Genomic DNA, 10,337 nt, shown 5'->3' on the forward strand with positions numbered 1-10,337 from the left:
ATCGCGATGCGCTCGATTTCGTCAATCTGTCCTTCTTTTGAAAATTCCGTAACTGGCTGAAAAATCCACTAGCTTTTTGCATGCCATTCTAATCTAGAAGCTTTTTCTAACTTTTTTAGATTATTAAAATGAATAATATCAAAAATAGACTAAAATTATCCAAAAATCTAGTATTTTTGGATAATTCATGCAACTCGCACTAGTACTAATGGCTCAGATCACATTGACTCTCTAGATTAATAGAGAAGTCGGATGATGATGCATTCCATACATTTTCACACTATGTCCTCGTAACATCACGACATCCACCCCCTTTGAACCTGCGTATCCTCCAGTATGCGCCACAAAATAGTCTTCCTGGATCGAAGGGCCACAACATTATCTTCCAAAGTAATTGCCGCATAGACAAAGTATCTCCGAGATAAAAAATCCAATGCTCTTCCATCCAACATAGGAACATCTCACCATCCAAACTCGCCCCTCCTGGATCATAAGGTTTTATCAACGTATTCAAGCCACATAGCTTCACTTTTGAAGACCCTCTAGATACCATAAACATACTCACAATGTGCCCATATTCATATACATAACAACACCCTTGCTCCTTCTGAATCCATTGCTTTGGAAGCAACCCATGTTGATACTTTACTTGATTTTTCACATCCAAGATCTTCAAAACATCATCCATATCCAAGCCATCCATAGTATCATGAGCATCCAGAAATAAGGTATCCACTATAGTTCTTGGCAAAGCATCAAATGGCATCCTGCATTCATTAGCAAGGTCTTCTAACTGCGTAAGAGCCATAGGCATGGTTCCTTGAAGCACACTCTCCTCAGCATCCCCTAGATTTGATACTTCCTTTTCCAAAGCATCTTTTCCTGTGTTACCTATAACACATAAATCATCAAGAACTGACTGCTCAATAGTAAACAATGATCTGCCTCTTGCACATCAAGCAAAGTATTCATAATTTCTTGTGCATCCTCATCATCCCTTACCACGACATCCTCGAATGCATTTGTCCAATCATCTAGTGCATCCTTCTCATCTTGTTGACTACCCTACTCCAAATATTGTGGAACCTCTTGAGCACAAGCCTCATCCATAGCAATAGAATCAAAGTCGTCACCTGCATTAGTCTCACATGAACCACACATGGATCCCTTTGCCTCTTCATACAATACCTCAATGTTGCCAACATGCTCTTTGTCATCTGCATCCAAACAAGTAGCCAGAGAGTCTGATGTTTCTTGCATAGTCCTTTGGTCTAACACTTCTGTCTTTTCCTTGTGGATCTCTATATCTTTAGTAGTCTCAATATCTTTGTCATCTGCATGCAAACAAGTAGCCAGAGAGTCTAACGTTTCTTGCATAGTCCTTTGGTCTAACACTTCTGTCTCTTCCTTGTGGATCTCTATATCTTTAGTAGTCTCTTGTAAACCTATCATAGAATCACAAGCTGCATTCACTTTCCCTTCTGGAAGCAAACAATTCAACCACCAACTTTGAATAGACAACCTCCACTATAGCTTCATCAGAAGCCTTCCACAGGGTAACATCTTCTTGCAAACACTCATCAACTAGAGCCTCAAGTAAGGAATGTCCCTCATGCACATGGTCATTCACCTGTAAAGAAGTATCACTGGATAAACTCCCAGCATCATCTACATCAACAGAAACTGCAGTAGAAACTGCTATCATGCACATGTGTATCAACACTATCAAACTCAGGGAATTCTTCTTTCAAGGCATCCTTGAACCCTTTCCAAGTTGCACCATGCCTTCGTTGTATACCCTCAATTTGGTCCTTAAGATTTTGTTGCACCAGCTAGAGAAAATAGACAACCCTTTATACCTCAGGCACATCGCGCCTTTGCATTGCTATGTCAAAATAGTTGAGATATGTTGCTACGTATGACCCATCAAAGAAACCCAATTCTTGTGTCATCCAATGAAAATAATCCCTGATCAAATCCTCTTTTTCAGTCTTCACCTCTTCCAGCATGCTTTGTCTTTGCTCTTCTATCTACTTTTGTTGCTCATAAAACTGTCTACATGTGTCCAACAAAAACTTTTTGAAACCAATATCTGCATCTCCAAATTCAATTATCCCAAAACACATGTCAATAAAGTGCTTCAAATCCGCCATAGAACTCACACTTGGAACTATGCCTCGTGATAAGTCACCCATGTCTACCTACCCTTCGTCAATTTTCATGTCGGGTTCACCAATGTCAAAGGGGTTTTTGTTGAAAGGTTGAATCCACCGGGGATCAAAAGTAGAAGGAAGTAGAGATAGGAGATGGAAGGGAAGATAGAGAATACCCAAGTGGTAAATACAACAAAAACAAATCACAATGAATTGAAACAATATGTATTGAAAGAACCTGGAATCTTTGCTGTACTTAGAAGCAATCTCTAGGCATTAGTTCTCTTGGAGCTCCTTCGTAGCCCAAAAACGTGGATCAGAAAAATCAGCTCTTTCTCTGCTGCGCAGAACCCAAATCTTGTGGCTCCCTTGGCTCCGAAAGGGAGGTAAAACCCCAAGACACTTGCTCATGGATCTCCTAGATCACTCCTTCTTTCAATTCAATCTGTAGTTTTCAGCTTGTTTATAGCGATCGCGATGCACGCAATTTCATCAATCTATCCTTCTTGTGAAAATCCCCTCACTGGCTGAAAAAGCAACTAGCTTTTTGCATGCTATCCTAATCTAGAAGCTTTTTCTAAAATTTTCTGATTTTTACAATAAATAATATTAAAAATAGACTAAAATTATCTAAAAATCTAGTATTTTTGAATAATCCATGCAACTCATACTAGTACTAATGGCTCAGATCACATTGACTCTCTAGATCAATAGAGAAGTCAGATGATGATGCATTCCATACATTTTCACACTATGTCCTCATAACATCATGACACCGTCCTACGGAAGGGTGGTCCTGGTTGGCCGGGAACTTTTCTCAACGGAATTAACAGCAAGGTAACAATGACCTAGAATCTAGGAAGCTAGAGTCCCGATTTATGCTATTTTAGGGGAATGGAATGGGACTATGCCTTACGGAAAGAGAGGTCGAGCTTTGCATCCCTCTTGTTTCCCATTCTCCTTGAACCAAGTGTAGTATAAATTTACTTCGACCCTGATGTTTCTGCATAAAGTAGTTTGTCTAGGGCTCGACGCTAGTTACCTCCGAGCAACTTAACCATTAGGGAAACCTTCATTCAAGTCGATCCTAAGTTGGAACGGCCAGAATGCTTCTGCTTCGAGGCAGACTCGGGAAGACCTAGATCACAAACCCCGTGACATTCCATGGGAGTGTTGGGCGGCACTTTCTGGACTCTCTTCCCGATGGGCTGCTAAGACATGTCCTACCAGTGGACAGGTGGACACATTACACCGACTCTCACTTCTTTCTTCCTTCATCTCTCTCTCTTCTTCTTCTTTTCACTTAATACTCTCTCTCTCTCTCTCTCTCCCTCTCTTCTTCTCCTCTTACTACCTCTTCTTCTTCTTCTTCCACTACTTCTCTTCTCTCTCCTTCCACCCTTTCTTCTTCCTCTTCTACTTCTCCCTCTCCTTCTCCTCCTCTTACTACCTCTTCTCCTTCTCTTCTTCTTCTCTTGCTCTTCTTCTCTCTCTTCTCTCCCTCTTCTCTCTTCTCTCCTCTTCTCTTCTCCTTCTTTTCTTCTCCTTCCCTTCTTCTCTCTCTCTCCTCTTCTTTCTTCTCCTTCCCCTCTCTTCTCTCACTATTCTCTTCTCCTTCTCTTCTTCTCTCCCTCTTCTCTCTCTTCCCTCTTCTTCTCCTTCTTCTTTTACTCCTCTCTTCTCTCTCTTCTCTCCCTCTTCTCTCTCTTCCCTCTTCACTTCTTCATCTCTTCTTCTACTACCTCACTCCTCTCTCCCTCTAACTCTTCTTCTTCTTTTACCTCTCTCCTTCTCTTCTTCTCCTTCTACTTCTCTCCCCTTCTTTTCTTCTCCCACTACTTCCCTCTCCTACACCTTCTTTTCCTCTCTCCTTCTTCTTCCCTCTTCTTTTCTCCTTTTCTTCTCTCCCTCCTTCTCCTCTTCTTCTCCCTCTCCCATGCCACTCCTCCCTTGACCCTTCTCCTCTCTTCCTCTCCTTCTCCCTCTCCCGTGCCACTCCTCCCTTGACCCTTCTCTTCCTAACAGGGATCACAGGGGGAAGGGGTTGCTAAATCGGACGCCGGGGGGGAGGGCCTATTGCTCACGGCCAGTAGCGGGGGAGGCCCGTCTACCCGAAAGATGGGGGGCATCATCTATTGACAGAGGGGGGGCCAATCTTCGCCTGCTCGTGCCACACTACACCAATGCGGTGTTGTCCTCGTCTCTAATAGGAGGGCCGTCGTCTTTATAAGGGGGTGCGCAGTGGTCCACCGCCACCTGGGCTGCATGCCCCTCCCCTTATTCCACATCACTCCCTCTCCCTCTCTCCCGGACGTACTGTTGGGGGGGAGGGAACGGGGAAATTTTTTTTTGAAAAAAAAAAAAGGGAAATCTTACATCCTCTCCCCCTTAGAGGAATCAAGATGAAATTAGGGGGAGACAAGCTCAATTGGGGCTTATAGCATGTGGGTTAAAGCCCACCATGCTTTCACTGTGCAACTCTGATTACTCAAATTCTCATCTTAAAATAACAACTTGCCATAACTCATAGGGTTCAATAGGATTTATTCCAAGTACAAGGCTTATTACCTCAAGAGGATCTTCCTAGGATATCTAGTCATCTTCAAAGGTTTACAACAGGCTCCAAGCCTTCATCATTATATGGTTCATAATATGAGCCAAAGGTAGAGTTTAGAAGGCTTTGTTTGACCACACATTCCTGATTCTAAGGGTCCAACTCAGGACAATCTGTTTGGATGTGTCCTAGTTCATTGCAGTGGAAACATCGGCGGTTGGGACATCTTTTATGGATGTGACCTATCTCATCGCACTTGTGGCACCTCTTGTCTTGATCTCGTGAGTCATCTTCATCATAATTGCCTAATTTAAGTTCTTGGACGATTGAATTTGCTCGGATTAATACATCTTGCAAGTCCATTGGGCGCATTGATTCCAATCGAGTGTTTATGGGTGGATTCAACCCAGCACAGAACTTTCACACCTGTTGTGTCATATCCATTGGTGTTGATATGACAAGCTCAACACATGTAGACATTGATGATGGACCGCCTGGTTAGATGGGTCCACACGTCTACACTTAGCACGTCAGTGGTCATTATGACTCACACATGTCCCCACTGACTCATTACTTATTGTATTCAGGTTGTTACACCTATTTACAGCTGGCATAGTTATAGCGCCAGTCGACTAGTGTAGTCGGTTATGCATTTTTTGACTTAGTAGGCCACTTTCCTTTATGTTGTATCTTATCTATACTTTGTGTACATTGTAAAGTGTGTGGAAGAAGAAGAGGAAACTAGCAAGAAAACGTTTTGGCCTCCATCTCTCTTCTTGTCTCTTGAGTGAGCTTCTCCTTGTGCATTCTGTGTGTGTTCGACGCAGCATCTTGAGCAAGTCCCTCCACCACACCATTCTTGACATGGTATCAGAGCCGCACCACTGAGAGAGGCTGATTTCGAAGGTTGAAGCGAAGGAGAAGAAGCAATGTTTGAGCAAGCAAGCCACGGGTAAAAAGCTCTCCCATTCTTCCACTCTCTCTCTTGGATAGTGCCTGTGGAGGCACCGGAAGCAGGGTCGAGCAAAAATCTCAGATTGCAGTGAGATTTGGTATGTGCGAAGAGTGCTGTGTATTCTGCAGATTTTCGGCATCTGAGGGCGTTCCAGGCCCCGTTTTAGAGCCACAAGGTTGCGGACAACAGTTTCAGGGTACACTATGATTTCGGCTGTTTTGACCGAAAGTGGGTGCACAAGTTACAGATTGCGAATCTGTAATTCTTGAGGTATTTGTAGGAAGGAAACATAAGTTTTATCTGCAAATACGTTGCAGATTGCATGTATTGTTGAGCAGACAATGAAAAAGGCTGTCTGGTGTATTGCTGTGTACTATAGGTCAAAGGTTGCAGAAGATTTGCTTACTATTTGGTATTAGTTTTGTGATAATGGAAGAGAACAGTGGAAGCCCCATCATTGAGAAGCTCGACAAGAACAACTATCCTTCATGGAAGTTCCGTGTCACGAACTTCCTTATTGGAAAAGGCCTCTACGAGTTTGTTTCGGGTGAAGAAAAGGAGCCGGAGGTGAGTGATCCTCCAACTGCAGAAGAGACAAAGGCACGGAAGGAATGGAATGCAAAAGATAAAAAGGTCATGTATTGGCTGTTTGCAATAATTGACAATAATATACTCGGACATATTAGAAATGCAGAGAATTCATATGCAGCTTGGACCATACTTGAAAGTATGTTTTCTGTAAATACAAAGGCACGAAAGATTCAACTCAAGCAAGAGTTGAATACATTGAGGAAAGGGAATATGTCTATCAATGAGTATGCACTCAAGGTAAGGAGCATTGCAGATGCCTTGGCAGATTGATGCAATGCCCGATGATGATGATTTGGTGTCGTCTATGTCGTCTACCTTGGATGTACTTAACAATGAAAATGCTTGGAAGTCTTTTGTAACTTCCGTATATGTTAGAAAGCCATTCCTAGATTTTGATGAGTTGATCTCCCTTATGATCACTGAAGAGATCAACATGCAGAGTGAGACATCCGAAAGAAGTGGTGAACAGGTCCAAGCTTTCTACTCCAGTTCAGGAAGGGGACGTGGCAGGTTCTCTTCAAGAGGCCATGGTACAGGACATGGTAGTGATAACCAACAAAACAGATTGAATCAGCAATTTGGCGATATGCAGGTTTCAGGAGGTCGTGGTAACTTTAGAGGCAGGGGAAGCTTTAGAGGAAGAGGTGTGGATGGCAGAACAGAGGTTCTTGACAACACATAAAAACATGCCATTTATTGCAACAATTTTTTGGCAAAACTGTATACAATTGACACCTTATTACTAAATTTTTACATGAATTCAATGCAGATGCGGTGTTCGTTGTTGCTGTCTTTGGAGACCGTGTCCTTGCAGTCTAGCTAGGAGATGTGGTACAATGAAGTTCTTATACGAGAGGAAGGTGGAGTTTTAGACAAAATTTGATAGGTCTACTTAGTGAATCTTAGCTATGATTGTTTAAAATTTTACTGTAGGGATTATTATCACTTAGAGGAGATAAGACCTTGTTATAAATTAGGAGTCTTTGGGGGAATTTTAGACTTGGCAAGGTCTTGACAAGTTGATAGGATATCTTAGTATTAATCTCAGGGATGGAGGATTTCATTAGTTATGCTACCTCCTACCTCCTAATGATGAAATTCTTTATGAAAAATACATAGCATTATGATTGTGATTATTGTCTGCAGTAATACTGTAGTGATGATGAAGGGGTGATCATTAGATCATTGGTGATTATTATGGAGATTTCTTTGGGGAGGTGTTGAATATGAGATTCAGGAGGATGACTCTTGGCAAGGACGAAGTAATCCAAAGGGGACTGCTTTGCTACTAGGCAAATCCCTATGGAGGCCAACATGGGTGTTATCAAGGTAATTTGTAAATCACCCATGTGCGTCAAGGTAACCATTAGCAGCCTTTGACCATGTTGAATATGTCTTATAAGCTTTTTGTCAAGGCTTTGGCACTCAAAATTAAGTGATTACTAGCTTAAGTCATCCAACCCGAGCATTATGGCTTCATTTTCTTTATCAGAAAATAGAAAATGCCATTCCTAGCCTTGCAACAGTTATTGATTAAGAATTGATTGGTGGACAGGACTACCTCTTAGTGGATGGATTTTGAAAAGGCATGTAATCATATTCCTTAGGATTTCATCTGCCTTTACCTCGAAGCAATGGTCCTTGGAAGGAAGTTGTCTAAGATGACTATGACTCTCCTTTCAAATGTAGAAGTTAAGAGTATCCATTAATGGGGCGCTCTCCAAATCCTTTGAGCTCAAAAGGTCTATATTCCTCATAGTATAAGTCTTGTTGCGAAGACGCAATTGACAGAAATTTTTGGCAGCTTTTGTGCTTGTGGATCCAAAGTGAGTCCATGCGTGACATTCGATCACCTCTCCACGAACAAGTTCATGTTACGATCGTGACTATTCCAAATTGTCAATTCTCATATGTTTGATAGGATTGTGATTTGAGACATATTAAAACGTATTTTTAAAAAAAAAGGAAGAAGAAAAAAAAAACGGTTACGAAGAGGGGAGGGAAAGAGAGAGCTATGCCCGTCGATTCCGACACACACGTCCCCGTCCGTGCCTTACCCCTCGCGAGAGACAAGCTCTCATCAAGCTCTGCAAGCCTGTTGCTCATCAATACGTTGAGCGAGCTCCATGGTATAGTCTTCAAGCTCTCCTCCAGTGGATCGACCTGCCATGCGCATGGCGCCGCACCTGCATTGAATCGGTGTTGATCTGAGAAGGTGATGGTGGAGATGGGTGATCGCTGCTGCAGGGTCAGAGGATAATAATGACGCCCGGACTGGTGATGATGACGATGATGGTGGCAGGGATGCGGATCGGATTAGTCGATTACGGGCGGGAGGAGGATCCGTTGCTAGGGTTGATATTGCCGTATTCGTCTCTGCAAATGCGGCCGGTTGATATGTCGTGCTAATTCAGACAGACCTTTCTCACATAATTATAATGATCAGACAGTCGTATGGATTGCCTGCGTTGCATTAGAAAAGGCCAATCATTTGAGAGAGAGAGAGAGAGAGAGCAATGATATGATGATTATTACATTAATACTTCTGATGATAGACCCATCAAATTCAAGCACCATTGCCAATGTGGTCATAATTAGCAGCTTCATCTTCTTCCTGATCATAACCTCGCTCTTTCATTATCACTATCCCTCTCTTTCCTCCAACAAAGCATTATCATTTGTGGAATTCTAGATTGAAGATACGGCGGCTCATTCCAACAGAATGCGCTTGAATTCGATGAAGGCCAATTCACAAACGGAAGTCATTCGTGATGAGGAGTAGTCGTAGAGAGATTGGAAGCATAATTGGACTAATCTTTTGCCTGCAAAATATCACTTATTCAGGATCCCACATGTCCTCAATCGGATCGTTCATCAGTCGTTGGACGAGACATAGAAGAATTTAATCTTTTAAGCTTTTAAATATTCAAGCCTTTATTTAAATATTACTTAAGGTTCGGGTCACATAGAGCAAGAGTTTGTGGATTAATTTGGAAAAGTGAGAGATCAAGAAGAGAAGAAGAAAACCCAAAGGGTTTGCTATTTGAGATGACTCAATGGACTAAATTTCCTGGCTGGACTATTGGACACGCACTTCCAAAGACATAATTATGATTTACATGTTTCCAAATCATCACCATGTCCTTTTCTTGACGCTAAACTGGAGCTTCAATATACTTATCTAATCTGAAGTGATAAGATCTCTCAAGAGATAAGAAATGTTGAGCTTGCGATGCACAATGGCTGGATAGTGGCTGAACTGCAAGAGGACACGGTCTCCAAGGACGTGACGACGACCTGCGGGTTTTCCAAGTAAGTGTCGAACTGGTTTATCTAAAATAAATGATATGGCATGATAATTTATCTAGTTTATAATTTTTAAAATATGTCTTTAAACTTGTTTTCTTATGCTACATGGTTGTTTGTAATTATCTGAACTGGTTTTTATTTATTAAAAATCAAAAACAGTCGAAAACACTAAAAAATAACTCAAAATGATCATAAATAAAATATTATAAAAGTAATGACTGAAAATTTATAAGTTCTGATATTTTTCCTATAAATCTTATGAGTCAAGGAATTTACTGAATTTCTATCAAGATTTTTAAAGATGGTTTGTTATATTTAAAAATTAGAAAAGAGTTATATTTAGGGAAAATGCATAGTTTTCCTTTATGTAAAATGTGTTATTTATTGATATAAACTATGGATTCTTAGTGAAGTATTGGAAACAAAATCTTTGATTGGTTAGTGCATTTTGGTTGTAAGGGTTAAAGAAAGGAAATAATGATTTAATAATATTTTACTTAAGAAATGCTTGTATAAAGATATGGTGTTTTGGTTTTGAAAGGAGAGATTATACACGGTGTGAACATTTAGGAAACATTAGAAATTACAAATAAAAAGTTTGACAACACTTTATAATGATTTATAATGTTAGGTTGCAGTTATAAAATTTAGTTTAAATTAAAACCAAAATAAAATCAAACAATTTGATGATTGGATGGCATGAGAAAAAGTCTCAGCATCTATGTTAAATTTTTACATGTTATTCATGGTACAATCAATTTCTTAAATATACGGA

The sequence above is a fragment of the Lygodium microphyllum genome, chromosome 10, assembly GCF_053477565.2.
Source record: "Lygodium microphyllum isolate KBCC chromosome 10, Lygodium_microphyllum_v1.1.10, whole genome shotgun sequence".
Lineage (NCBI taxonomy): Eukaryota > Viridiplantae > Streptophyta > Polypodiopsida > Schizaeales > Lygodiaceae > Lygodium > Lygodium microphyllum.